At 44.3% G+C, this 15058-nt stretch overlaps 1 long non-coding RNA gene across 1 annotated transcript; it reads left to right on the top strand.

Annotated features, from left to right (window-relative positions):
* Nucleotides 1-9675: 9675 nt before the first annotated feature.
* LOC129404922 (uncharacterized) lies at nucleotides 9676-15058 on the top strand. Its single transcript, XR_008630258.1, has 3 exons — nucleotides 9676-9912; nucleotides 12963-13085; nucleotides 14487-15058. It is a non-coding gene; the product is annotated as an uncharacterized LOC129404922 (long non-coding RNA).

The following is a 15058-nucleotide window of genomic DNA, read 5'->3' as shown; positions in this document are numbered from 1 at the left end:
TTTGCCTTTCTGTTAGACGTGTGGCCAGGATCTCAATATCAGATCCAGTTAACAAGGAGATCCTTAGACGTAGGCAGCCTCTGTAAGCAAACCCAAACCAAACCAATGCCTGAAAGCAAAGATATAGAAACCTGTAAGATACACAATTGCCAACTGTATGTTAAGCTCCAGGTCATCAATAATGCCCATGGGCCAGAGAGGTAGCATAGGGGTAACGCACTCGCCTTACATGCAGCAAGTCTGGTTCAATCCCCAGCACTGCATATGGTCTCCTGAGTATTGCCAAGACTAACCCTTGAGCACAGAGTCAGGAGTAAGCTCTGAGCATACCTGGGTGTGGGCTAAAGCTCCCCAATAATAATAATTCATAATAATGATGATGATGATATCCTTACTGGCCAGAGAGATAAGTCAAGGGAGGCCCAATGGTTTATTTTTAAATTTTTATTTCATTTTTATAAAGTTGTTCACAATAATTCATTACATTTAATATTCAAACGCCAATCCCACCACCATTGCACCTTCCCACCCCACTATAAGAGGAAAGTGTGTGAAGATTGTTGACTTTCATCCTGGAGCCATTAAGCCCTTGTACAAGAGACTACAAACCTGTATATAAACCCAAACAAATATGTGAAGCCCAGATTTTAACCCCCCTATTGTATGGGCCTCTGAGCATCACCAGGGGTGAGCCCGGAGTGCAGAGTCAGGAATAGCCCTAAGCTGAACCATTTCCAGTTTAGTGCTGCCTGACTTGATCAGGTTTTTGCTCAACTTAATTTTCTCCTTAACTTTCCTTTCTTTCATTGCCACTGTTGCAATGGCGAGGGGTCTCACACACTTAGTAGTGTAGCTCATGGATATTCACACGCTTGGTGACAGGACTAAGAATCAGTAGTGCTGGATCTTGCTTGGCAGGTTAGCACCACAAGGGGTGATCAGAGCCAGGAGAAACTCTGAAGCATCCCTATGTGGCCTCCAAAACAAACCAAAGCAAGAAAGAGTCAAGTACAAGTTACTGTATATTGCTCCATTATTTTCAGTACGGGCTGGAGTGATAGCACAGCGGGTAGGGTGTTTGCCTTGCACGTGGCCAACCCCGGGTTTGATTCTTCCACCCCTCTTGGAGAGCCCGGCAAGCTACTGAGAGTATCTCACCCACACAGTAGAGCCTGGCAAGCTACCCGTGGTGTATTCCATATGCCAAAAACAGTAACAACAAATCTCACAATGGAGACGTTAGTGGTGCCCGCTCGAGCAGATTGATGAGCAACAGGGTGATACAGTGATGTGCGTTATTTTCAGTACAAAATTCAATCTTGTTTTTCTGTTTTTAATCTGACTTTATAAGCTTTCTTCCAGTAGTCAAAGGAAGAAATGGCCTATATATATATATATTTTAAAGTTAACATTTTTTTTAAAAAGAGAGAAAAGTGGGGCCAGAGAGATAGTACAGTGGGTAGAGTGCTTGCCTTGCATGCAGTCAACCTGGACTCAATTCCTAGCATTTCATGTGGTCCTCCAAGAACCGCCAAGAGTATTTTCTGAGTGTAGATCCAGGACTAACCACTGAGCATCGCCAGGTGACCCCAAAAGCAAATGAAAAAGAGAAAAATCAGTTAATATGCAAAAGTATTATGCTATTCCAAACCTATCAAATAGCATTTTCCTTTTTCTTACCTTCACACAAGCAGAATCATCTCCAAATATAGCATCCTATTGTCCACAATGGAGACAAAACCAGCCTTAGCAGAGCCAGTGAAGGACAATTCATTCCAACTTCCTAGTTCACATATTTTCCTGGACAAAGTGTGTGTGTGTGTGTGTGTGTGTGTGTGTGTGTGTGTATGTGTGTGTGTGTCCACGTACACGCAAATCTGCCTGACTTTCTTGTTCCCCCACTGGCCCTGGCCTCTCTCCTCCTTCCTTCCAAGATTTATCTAAGTAGGGATACAAATAGTGGTTAGCATTTTTCCAGTTTATACCACTTTCCCTATTATACCATCACTCAAAATTAAACATGGGTTCCATATAATTTAATAAATGTTGTTGGGGCATATGAGTTTTTTTTAAAACTTATTTTGATCCATTGAATATTTTACAGTATTTAATGTAATTCCAAATGGATCAAGGATGATTTATTTAATGATTCACCAGAATTGTACAAGAGACAGGCAGGAAATTTATTTTTATATAATCTTGCAATGGGAAAGATTCTTCTAAGTATGATATAAATTTCAGAAGCAATAAAAGGAAACTTTGATAAACTCATAAAAACTTGCACATATTCTTTGTAGAAAACAGTAAATGACAAGAAAGCAAGGAAATAACATTCTTGAATTACATATTGCAATCAAAGCTCTAGTTTTCTTAAGATATAAAATATTTCAACAATACTATCAAAAAAGTCATAAAGATAGGCAAATGACAAAGGTAGAGGTTTAAAGAAAAGGCGGAGTGGGGCCGGAGCGATAGCACAGCGGGTAGGGCATTTGCCTTGCACGCGGCTGACCCGGGTTCGATCCCCGGCATCCCATATGGTCCCCCAAGCACCGCCAGGAGTAATTCCTGAGTGCAAAGCCAGGAGTAACCCCTGAGCATCGCTGGGTGTGACCCAAAAAGCAAAAATAAATAAATAAATAAATAAATAAAATAACAAAACAAAAGTCCAAATATTTAAAAAAAAAAAAAGAAAGGGCGGAGAAAATAACTTTTAAATAGATAGAAAAATAATGGACCTCATTATAATAAAAGAATTCCAAATAAAACTTAGGTATGAGGTTGACAAAAGACAACAATTTGGATTAAACATTACTTTGTGGAGAATGTGGAAAAGTCTCTTTCAAAGGTTATTGGTAGAAACATGAATTAATGCAATTGTTATTGATCAAAATTTTAAATGGATTCTTTGACCCAGAAATTTTGCTTTTGAAAAACATACCCCACAGGTAATTCACAAAAAGAAAAATAACGGACAGGTAAACTATTTGTCTTCCACTGATAAGAGTCTGTTTCAATAAATTGTAACAGACCCATAAAAAGGAATACCATGTACTCTGAAAGGAATTAGACACTTCTAAAGGATATAGAAATATTTCCAGAATACATCACAGAATGATAAATACACAGAATAATCAATATAATCTGGATCATCTTTTCTCAAGGTTGGGGGAGGAGGGAAGGGGCAAGTTCCTGACAGACAAGCTCACTCAAAGGAGAAGGGGAGAGGATTTTCATTCATTGGAACATACTGTATGTTGTGTATGAAATTCTATGCAAGAATATTCTTATTTACCTGGAGGAGTGGACCATAAGTGAGTACAGTCATGACTGTCATATTGGTCAAGAAGTTTGTAGGTGCAGAAGACATTTTTTTTAACCGAATCACAGTGAGATATACAATTACAAAGTTGCTCATGATTGGGTTTCAGTCATATAATGTTCCAACAGTCATCTCTTCACCAGTGTAAATTTTCCACCACCAGTGACCCCTGTTTCCCTTCCACCTCGCCCCTACCCACTGCCTGACCCTAGGGCAGGCACCTCCTCTCTCTCTCTCTCTCAAGATATATATATATATAATCTAATATATATAAACAAGATATATATATATCTTGTTTCAGACATTATGGTTTGCAATACAGACACTGAAAAGTCATTATGTATATCCCTTTAGCTACTTTCAACACTCAGTTCTTGTCCAGAATGACCATTTCTAATTGTTATTTTGGCAGAAGACATTCTAACAAGGCACCAATCGGCATATATAGGGTTTTTTTTCGAACTCTCCCAATGAACCAACCTCAAGTATTGGTTAAATATACATGTTCTCAAGCTGCATCCTAAACCCACTGAATCTGAATCTCTAGGTTTGGGGAGAGGCTGGTGGAGGGAGGACTCCTGGGAAGCTCTGTATTTAAGAAAGCGCCAGCCAACAACCCGTCTTGCCAAAGAAATTTTGGAAACTCTGGTTTAGAGGACATCATAAGGAATCAAGAGTAGAAAGTTCTAGGATCAAGAGTAGAAAGTTCTAGTCTCCAATATGAGCTTTTAGTTGCCTGTCATAAAGAAAAGTGAGTAGGGGCAGGGCATGGGTCAGAGTCAGTAGCAGTCACTTGCAAGGGATTGTACAGTAGACCTGAATCTAGGAGATAAAACGCACTCCCCCACCCCAACCTCCCCCACCCCTGCCAAACACATGCTTTTCTCATTTGCAAACCACTCAATGGGGACTGGGGTGTGTGGGACTGGAGAGCCTACTGCTTCCACACCTGAGTGTGAGGACTGCCGAGTTTCTAGTTCAAACCTCTTTGAGCTGTGTTCTCACGCACTGTGACGTCAGCAGAACCCCAAGACTGAATTATAGCTTTGCATTCAATCAAGAATCATGCATTATTCTCCATGTTATCCATCATTGCTTCCCCACTGCTCAGAAGACAGAATGACAGCAATACACACAATGGGCAACACCCGAGGTGCTTTAAACCTATCAATAATAAGCATTGTTCTCAGAAAGATTTTGCTCCGTGGAAAAAGCAAAATGGAACAGCCTTTCCAATGGCCGGCAGAGGCTTTGAAATTGTTTCCCATTCAATGTGCAAATTCTGGAGCCACAGCATTCAGCCACCAGCTTGTTTATGTCCTAGGGAGTTGGTTTGGAAGGAATCAAAAAAATATAGCTGCTCATATTAAATACAAAATGATTATTGGATGCCTGGCTTTTCACATTTAACTGCATACAAACACTAAAATCCAATCTATGAGAAATTAATGAGTTCGTGGTGTTTCTGGTGTATGTGTTTAATCAGAAATTACACTCAGGGCTTGAATTACTTGGAAGCATATTAATTGAAGTTTATCAAGAAGGCAGTAGGTATTTAGACACAAACACAAATGCAAATATATCAGTCTCTGTGCTTGTAATTATCTATCATCATTGCCTTGCGCTTTCCAGAGCCTTTAAATTAAAATGAAGCATTATACGTGCTTGAGCCATGTTAGATATTAGAAATGTTTACTGTAGATGTTTTATTATAGTTTTCCTTTTAAACTGGATTGGATTATACAGTTAAACACAGAGAACATACATTTGCAGTTGTATTGATGAATGCAGGCGCTAGTAATTGGCACACATTTCTTCCCTTGATATTATCTGCTACAAATTTCTAGGGATAGAATATGAATACAAAACATTCCTTTGAGGTTGGTGGGGTAATACAAGGGTTAAAGAGTTTGTATTTGCATGTGGCTTACCTCATTCAGTTCCTGCCACTGTATAAGGTGCCCAAAGCACCACCAGGAGTGGTCTCTGAGCACAGAGCCAAGAGTACACCCTGGACACAGCTGGATGTAGTTATAAATAAAGAATAAATAAGTCCTCTGTAAATAGAGGAAGCAAGCTCTTGATACACCAGTCTCCATAATGCTATCACAATAAGCCACATTTACTTACACCAAATGATGACCAGTCCAGTCTTTAAACCACTTTTCCCAAGTTTCGCCCTAGAGAAATGTAACAGACTTGGCTGATGACTGAGATATTTTATTGTATCACTAGATCCAAAGGAACTATTTACTCTTTGGATGCAGGGAAAAAATCAGATGTTCCAACTTAAAGGATTGTGATTCCTTCCTTTATATCCTTAGCTGTGTGTCTATCATTTCTTGCTCGTTGTGATCGAAGGGCCTTGCTTCTTCCTTGATTAACTCTGTTTATACTCATCCAACATGAGGCACAAGATAAAACAATGAGATATTTGGCAATTCCCAACAGCTTTATGCAGGTTCACCATGCAGAGGCCAAACTACATTTCCTGCATTCAGTGGACACTGGGCAGAATGTGGGTAAGACCATGGTCCACCCAGATCTCTGGGCATTTCTTGTGGTGACGCACATGGAGACTGCAGAGCTATTTCAGGGCTAGGTGGGGTGGGGGTGGGAGCAGAGACAGTTCCCAGAGTTTCATCTTCCTCAGGAACTCTGCTGAGCTCATGGCATCCATCACCTATTTGAATCCTCAGAACCAACCTGGGAGGCAGGAATGATTTCCTTACTTAAGCAAAGAGGAAACTGAGGCATGAAGAGGTTTTTTTTTTTTTGCAAGTTACTCATGATTGAGATGGAGAAGACTACTAAAATGAGAAAGGAAGGGAATGAGAATCTAGAAATGACAAGATGGGATTTGAACCCTAGATCACAGACTTCCAAAAAACGCTCTAGAAACTGCACTGTTATCTCTGTAAACACTCAGGCATTTGACTTCCTCTAGCCTCTATTAAAACACAAGCAGGGAATCAGCCATCCAAGTTTTGCTAGTCTGATCTTTTTCATTGTTTTTCTGTTTGGGCCACACCCAGCAGTATTCAGGGCATACTCCTATCTCTGTGCTCAGGGATAACTCCTAGCAATGCTCAGGGGACCATATGTGATGCCAGGGATCAGATAGGAATGGTTACATTACAGGCAAGCACCTTAACCCCTGTACTATCTTTCCAACCCCACTGGGCTTTTTTTAAAAAAAAAAATAAACATTTTCATTATGCTTTTTAAACAGCATGAAGAGAGATCTACATGCAACAGTGATATTTTCCATTTTCCCTCTTCTTTATCATTCATTTCCTTCCTTCAGGGTTATGCCTCCAGATCTCTTTCATTTGAATTTGTTCCTAAAATCTTCAAGTGTTCAGTCTGCTTAATAAGTTTCCCAATTACAGCTTGTGGTATTCCAGCCTTCCTAAGAGTCAAGGTTTTTTGAGTTTTTTTTTTTCTCAGTCTCCCTATTAAACCCTAAGCATGAGGCCTGATCTGGTTGGTAGACTATGGATTGCAGGCTGGATTCTTCTTTTGTGCAAGCCTGATTTTTGAATATTCTCTCAAAGAATAGGAGGTCTGGGAGGAAACAAAAAGGCATTTTGGTATTTATAATAGGGATCTTGGAGGTGAAAACTCGTGTTTTCTCTTGGCATGAGAGTTTCCATTCCTTCAGTATATAGGTTACCAAGGACATTCAGCTTATCGAATTTGGTTTGCACAAATTCTCCTAAAAGAAACATGAGAGCTTTTTGTGGTTTTTTGTTTTTGTTTTTGTTTTTTGCCAGCCCTGTTGTTATGGTAGAACCTTCAAGGCAACTGCTGAGTTTAAACATAAACTCTTGAGTTTTATTATTTGTTTGCATTCTCTAAATCTCAGTATTTGAATTGGCGAAATGGGGGATTATGGTGATGACGAGATCATGCAGAGGATTCTGGGTGCTTCATAAGCACCTAAGGGTACCAGTACTTGTAGAAACATTAGACTTGAAAGCAAAACTACACTAAATTCCTGGGAGACAGGTCAATGCTCAGGGGTTGTGGCATGCTTTAGCCGTGTCGGACCCGTGCTCATCATCACACCACAGACCCCATGAACACCAAAAGGTCTAGCCCTGGAGGTCTCCCAGCATCTCCAGGCCTAAGCAGCATTGCACGGGCAGACTGAGCAAGAAAACATCCACCCCAGTGGCCATGTATCAACCGGAGTGCCCGCTGGGGCCCCCCTGAGCACTGTTGTAAGTGCCCCTCCCTCCAAATACTAGACTCCAATGGCTCACTAACTATCAAGTTCCATTCTCTTCTCTCTTTCTGGTTACCTGGGAAGATGATGGAGATGCTTAAACCCAGAGGTAGCTCAAGGCCACTTTTCAAGGTTCTCATGGCATCCTAAGAATGGGAAGCAGAAAGATCAGCATCCTCAACTCTACAATCAACACCTTAACTTTGGGCAAGCCACGGTGGGCCTTCAGTTTCCCCCTGGACTCAAACATGGAGGAGTCAACTTGCCCTCTGGAGTTCCTGTGGGGTGACCATGCCGTGAAACACCCAGACGAGCCTGAGCATGTGCTGGTTTCCAAGAGCATGTCATTTCCATGGCCCTGCCCTGGGAAGCCAGAGCCTGGGCTCTTCCTGAACTTTGCACTTGAATACTCCCCCCCCCAACCCCCGTCGCCCAACCCCCCCCATCCTGCTCCGCAGCTGCTAACACCCCAGCAGAGCCCCACACCCCCTTAATCTGAAATCCTCATTAGCTCCAGCTGCAGGTCATCTATTTCTTCCCGCCCATCACGGGAGTTAATTTCTGTTGGGATCTGATGGTCTTCCCCCCTGGAAATTTTTATTCATATTTCTTTCCTGTTTTGTGATTCTCAATCGGAGTTTTCTAATAACAGATCATTTCTTTTTGTCTAACTTTAATCTGGTCCTGCTTGACAAGACCCATCCTTTTCATTGAAGGGTAAGACCACTTAAAGGAAGGCCAATAATCCTGGGCGCTGCTCGGCCGGCGGGGGTGATTTGTCACCCGAAGCAGTGGTGGTCACACCAATGGATTTATCTCAAGGTAAATGGAGATGCTGAGGCCCGGGACCTGGAGCTTTGATTAAGGCGCCCTTTTTGTAGTGTTGATAGATGTTGCTTGTGTTTATCTATTTGAAATGCCACTAAATCTGTGAATACAATGGGAAAAGAGAGTGCTTTGCTGCTGAAAACATATTAGTGATTTATGTTTCAGTAAGAAGCACAATAAAGAGACAGAGGCTATTAAGAGCAGCTATTTTCATGAGAAATAGTTCGGCTTTAAAACATTATTAACCCCACCTTGATAAAGCCTTACATGCATGCATAATCATGTTTACTTACCCCTTTAGTTTAGGTGTGATATGCATTTGAAGTACACATCCTCCAAATATTAAGAAGTTAGTCAGCAGAATATTCCCCCCGCCAAAGACACGGGTAGCCAGGCCTGTTCTGCATGGAAATTTCCTTCTCTCCAGGTAGGGACACATAATAAACTTATCTAGGCAAGCTTTGGAGTTTATGTGGACTTCATAGCTCTCAAAGCTCTTTCAAATCCTGCTCAGCATCCTTGGCTGTATCTCCAGACCCCAGCTCCCACCCCCCACTTTGTAGTAGAAATAACCAGTAGGGTGACACATAAAGATTATAATGCATGGATATAACTTATAGCATGAATCAATGTCATCAAGACGCACCCATTTAAATGAATAGGGTCAGATGAGAGTGCTGTATCACCCTGACTTGGCTGACAGTTACAAATGCATCACCTCGTCTGCATAATAGGAGTGTACAAACCAGAAGAGATTTGTAAACTTGGTTCATTTCAAGCAGAACTGACCCGCAGAATCGGGATGGAAACAAGAGAAAAGGCAACTCGGGGCGGGGGGTGCCCCTCCGGAAAGGGTCGGGGACTCAAATGGTCGCTGTGTGGCACCCAGATACCCTGCGGCCTCTCTCCCCCGCTGGCTGGTGATTTTTCACATTCACTTGTAGAGGTTGCGGGGTTCTCACGGGCTCAGAGGTGGGGCCAAGGTTATGGGTAGATGGGCGGGCGCCTAGATGGTCATGGGTAGGTTATAGGTAGGTGGAGGGGACCTGGAGTCCCGGAAGTGGGAGTGGGTCCTGGAAGAGGCGAAGAGACCAGACAAGATCGCGAACACCCAGGCCGCTTGGGCCCGGCGGGGTTCAGCGAGTTCTAGCGCAATTAGGTATTTGCAGGAGTCTGGACGCTGCTCGCGGAGGGCGCGCGCGGGGGACACTCCGCAGCTGCGGCGCGGGCGGTGCGCGCGCGCGCGCGCGCGGGGTCCGCGGCTGCGCACGGGGGCGGGCAGGGGGCCGCCGGGGCCGCACCTGCACCTCATTTGCTTCCCCGACCCGCCCGCCGCGGGGGCGCCTTCCCTTTCATCCTGGCGATTATGACAAGTTATTAATTGCCGCCATTAGCCGCCGCCGCCTGCCCGAGATCTCTGCTGCTCTCTGGAGGTGAGGATGCCGCGCGTCTGGATGCAGGAAGGGAAGACGCGCCCGAGCCGGCGCGGGGCAAGCGGAGCCACAATCTGCCCAAAAGGGATTGTGAGACGGTGAATAATTTATTAGAAAACATTTTTCTTTGTCCTTCCCACAGACCCACAAATCCTCCCCAAGCGCTCTTTAGCAGCCTTGCAGATAATGTACTTGCACATCCCAGAGCCTGCTAAATAGACTGCAGAGGCCAGCGGGTTCACCTCCACGCGGCGGCGGCCGCCTGGGCCCCGGGCCCGTGCTGGAGGCCAGCGCGGCCGAGCGTTTGCAGAGGCTGCTCGAGTCCCCGGCACGGCCGCCCGCCGCCTGCCCGCGCGGGGTGCAGGGCGCTTGGTTCCACCGCCGCCTTCCCGGCCCCACTCGCTGAGCTGCTTCTGCGTGAAAGGAAAAGATGGGCCCGGAGCCCTCCGGACAAAGGACCCCCCACCCCCGACCCCCCACCGCCGCCAGCCCCATAGTCATACACGGGGTTGCTCCAGCACCAGGGTTACAGAAGGAAACGCCGGCCAGGGCCGCTCAATATACTGCAAATCTGGGCCCCATTTGCTTTTCTGGAGACAGAAAGTGAGAGTGCTCCATCCCCACGGCCCCCTGCGCAGAGACAGAGATATACAGCTGGGAATCTTGCAAAAGAGCAATTTTTAACTGAATCTTGCAAAAGCGCTGGTGGTCTAACTGTATCTTCTAGGACAAGGCTTCAACCACGCCAGGCTTTTTTTTTTTTTTTAGGTTTTAGGGTCACAGCTGACAGTGCTCAGGGCTTCCTCCTAGCTCTGTGCTCAGAGATCACTCCTGGTGGTGCCCTGGAGACCACACGCAGGTCAGGGATGGAGCCCAGGCCCTCAGCGCGCAGAGCAAGCATCCTAGCAACGGTACTATCGTTCCCGCTGCACCAAGCTCCTTTCTTTTTCTAAGCCCTGAACTCTCATAGAATACTGCTTGACAACCTGGTCTTTGGCTCATTCAACCCTACCGCTAATGACGTCATTCTGTTAGTAAACTCCCATCATCCTTCAGCCCCCCGCTGGGCAGACATTGGCGATGATGTGTTCCCTGCCACCCTGGGCCGTTACCGCATTCTGCAGGGCCAGCATCCAGGCTGCAGGTGCCCTGGGGCATCTTAACTGAGAGTGAACCCATTAAGACGAGCTGGCAAGACTGTCTATCATATCCTTTGTATGTCTGAACATGCATCATGGGTGGTGCCGTGCTCCACCACGGCTGTCTTGGGGTTAAGTTGCTTATGAAATACCAACTTATGAAATACCAACTGGAAAACTCCTGTTCAGGAGGGGGCTCAGCCACAAGAAAGGCCCTTGGCTCTGTTGCTTATTTTTCCAGTGCTCTTTGAGCGTCTCTGGGAGTCAGTGTCTGTGATCAGTCCTTGCTCAGGAGGTGTTTTCAGTGTAGGAGATGGCCTGAGTGTGAGTATCACTGTCATCCCTTTGTTCATCGATTTACTCGAGTGGGCACCAGTAACGTCTCTATTACACTCAGCCCTGAGATTTTAGCAGCCTCTCCTTACTCGTCTTTCCCAACAATTGGAGGCTCTGTCAGGGTCAGGGGAATGAGACCTATTGTTACTGTTTTTTGGCATATCCAATATGCCAGGGTAGCTTGCCAGGATCTGCCCATGTGGGCGGAATACTCTCAGTAGCTTGCTGGGCTCTCTGAGAAGTATGTGTGTATGTACATATATATGTATATATATACATATATATTACTCTCTATGATTTGTTGTCTACTGTCTGAAATCCATCAAATATGGTGTGGTAATTATGTGTATGTGTCAAAAAATGGTGGCTTGGACCAAAGGAATAATACAGTGGGTAAAGTGCTTACCTGGCATGGGGTCTACCCTGGTTCAAATCCCCACACCATATTGGGTTTCTGAAGCATCACCAGGCATGACCCCTGAGCAGAGAGCCAGGAGTAAGATCTGAGCGGGACTGGGTGTGGCCCCAAAACAAGTCCCCCCAAATGACAACTAGGTGTGACCCATAAATATATGTATACATATATATGTACAGATATATATATCCAGGGAGGGGCCAAGCATTACAGAAAAGAGACAGGGAAGCAACATTCTGGGCAACAATAGAAGTGCTGGAAGGCTTGGCAGGGGTGCAGACGGGAGAAAGGATTTCTGCAGGGTACTGAAAGAACTAATTGCATTTTGAAGCGTGAATGGATCTCACAACTGAAAAATAAGTTTGAAAGAGTCTCAGGAGGAAAGGAAGATTAAAAACAAAAAGCAACTGGACCTAGAGACAGGACACTAGAGGAAGATTATTGGTTAACTAGAATTCAACCTTTAATTCATTCCAAAAGTTTTTGTCTGCAGGGCTGTTATGGACTGAATGTGTCCTCTGAAAATCCCTGTGTATGTATTTGGAGTATGGAAGTAAGGCAGGCTAAATGAGGTCATAAGGTAGGGCACTGACCTGAGTACTCTTTTAAGAGAAGACACTGGGACCAGCGAGATAGCTCATGCTTTACATGTTTTGAATGCAGGATGCCTGGACTTTATTCCCAGCACTGCATGGTTCCATGAGTATTGCAGGGAGCAACTCCTTATCACAGAACCAGGAGTAGTCCTTGAGCACTGCTGGGTATGGCCTTCAAACCAAAAAGAGAAGAAAAGAATGAAAGAGCAAAAGAGCACAATAAAGAGAGAAGGAAAGAAAAGAGAGAAAGAAGGAAAAAGAAATTAAAAAAGAAAGAGAGAGAGAGAAAGAAAGGAAGGAAGGAAGGAAGGAAGAAAGAAAGAAAGAAAGAAAGAAAGAAAGAAAGAAAGAAAGAAAGAAAGAAAGAAAGAAAGAAAGAAAGAAAGAAAGAAAGAAAGAAAGAGAAAGAAAGAAAGAAAGAAAGAAAGAAAGAAAGAAAGAAAGAAAGAAAGAAAGAAAGAAAGAAAGAAAAAGAAAGAAAGAAAGAAAGAAAGAAAGAAAAAGAAAGAAAGAAAGAAAGAAAGAAAGAAGAAAGTAAAGAAGAGAGGAGAGGAGGAAGAAAGGAAGAAAGAAAAGAGAAAGGAAAGAAAGAAGTCAGAGAGTGTTCTCTTCCTATCTCTCCTACTCTACTTTCTCCTGCTCTCCTTTTTCTCCCTCCCCAGCTCCATGTGAGGACCTAGCAACAAGCCAACCATCATCAAGCCAGGAAGACAGCTCTCAGCAGAAGCCGGCCACCTTGCTATTCTCAGCTCTAGCTGGGAGCACAGGGAGCGATAACACAGCAGGTAGGGCATTTGCCTTGCACGCAGCCAACCTGGATTCAATTCCTCCATCCCTCTCAGAGAGCCCAGCAAGCTACCGAAAGTATCCCGCCCACGCGGCAGAGCCTGGCAAGCTACCCATGGCGTATTCGATATGCCAAAAACAGTAACAACAAGTCTCACAATGGAGACATTACTGGTGCCCACTTGAGCAAATCAATGAGCAATGGGATGATAGTGCTACAATGCAGACAGCCCATAGCGCTAAGCAAAGTCATTCCTGTTCATTAAGTTGACCCATCATGAGTATTCTGCTTTTATGGCAACCTCGTGAGACAAATACACATGCTTCTAGCACTGAACTAGGCACAAAATAACTCAAGATAAATAAGACCGCTCCCTGTTCTCAAAAGCTCTGACGTGAGAGAGATGGATCCATAGCCCCATAACAGCCACAGTAAACCTCATGGTGGATTTGTTGAGTACCTTCTTGTAAAAAGCATGTTTTATTAAGTGAATTACTGTCTATGTTCTTAGCTTAAGTGTTTGATTTGATGTGGAAATATTATAGCTAGTTACCAACAGTTCAACTTAGAGGCAAATTCCCCATTGAAAGTTAACTGGATTTGTGTGATTTGCCATTAGAAATGTGAGCAGGGGCTGGAGCAATAGCACAGTGGGGAGGGCGTTTGCTTTGCACATGGCCAACCCGGGTTCAATTCCCAGCATCCCATGTGATCCCCTGAGCACTGACAGGGATAATTCCTGAGTGTAGAGCCAGGAGTAACCCCTGTGCATCTCCAGGTGTGACCCAAAAACAAACAAACAAAAGAAATGTGAGCAAAATTCATAATAAGCAATACAAAAGAGAATATTGCGGAGATTGTCTGCCATAGGCAGGGGGAGGGGCGCAATGGTGGGAGACACTGTGGACATTTGTGGTGGAAGATATGCACTGGTGGAGGGTTGGGTGTTTGATTATTGTGTGACTGAAACTCAAACAGGAAAGCTTTGTAACTGTATCTCACAGCGATTCAATAAAAATACATAAATAAATAATAAAAATAAAATTAACATTCTGAATAAAAAAAAGTAATGTGGAGTTCGTGCCCAATTCAATCAGCTTACTCAGTGACTGAATAGATAACAGTACTCCTACATGAAAAAAGAAAAAGAAAGAAATGTGAGCAAACATGGCAGGTGCTGCATGTACGCAAGAATATGTAAGAAGCACACTAAGTGCTCTGCTGAGTTCCTTTTTTCCTCCATAGAAGCCTGAAACCTTGCAGGTGAGGAGGCTCCATCACGCCACAGCCCCCTCTGCTGACAGCCTGGAGCAAGAAGGCTATGAAGAGCAGACAGCAAAAGTAAGGGACCAATCAGTATTGTGGTCAGTCACGGAGCTTTGTTCTTTTGTCATTGCAGCGCAACCTCGTCTATCCTGGCTAATCCAAGAAGAAAAGTGTGGCGATGCAGATCCCACATTTGGGGGTCTTGGCTTGGCTACTTGGAACCCAGCCCACTAAAAAGGTCAGAGACTACCTGTGCAGGTTCTGCTCTATCTGCCATCACATTTATCCACCATCAAATTATAAAAGAAGGGTTGGACAGTACAGGCCTTCAGGTGCTTGCCTTGCACATAGCCAAAGCTGATTCAATCCCTGATGCTGCCCATGGTCCTCTGTGGTCCCTGAGCCCAGAGCCAGGAAGGAATAAGCCCAGAGCACCACCAGGTATGGCCCCCAAACCAAAAACCAAAACCAAAACTAGCTAATGCTCAAAGTGTGTTTCCTCGCAAGCAATAAACACAATTTTACTAGCTCTTTACATTTTTCAGTGTTACATTCTTCACCTCCCTCTGGATGAAGGGGCCTCCCTAGGAACCCAGGTGTTTTAAAGACACAAATTGCCACAGGATATGACTTTCTAATCTTCTAGAAGATTCACTCCGCATGCCCTTGCCCAGGAGCAGAGAGCTCTGGAATGGAGTGTCAGGT

The sequence above is a fragment of the Sorex araneus genome, chromosome 5 (genome assembly GCF_027595985.1).
Source record: "Sorex araneus isolate mSorAra2 chromosome 5, mSorAra2.pri, whole genome shotgun sequence".
NCBI classification, from domain to species: domain Eukaryota; kingdom Metazoa; phylum Chordata; class Mammalia; order Eulipotyphla; family Soricidae; genus Sorex; species Sorex araneus.
Note: the sequence above shows the minus strand (reverse complement) of the source record. Positions and strands in the feature narration are given on the sequence as shown.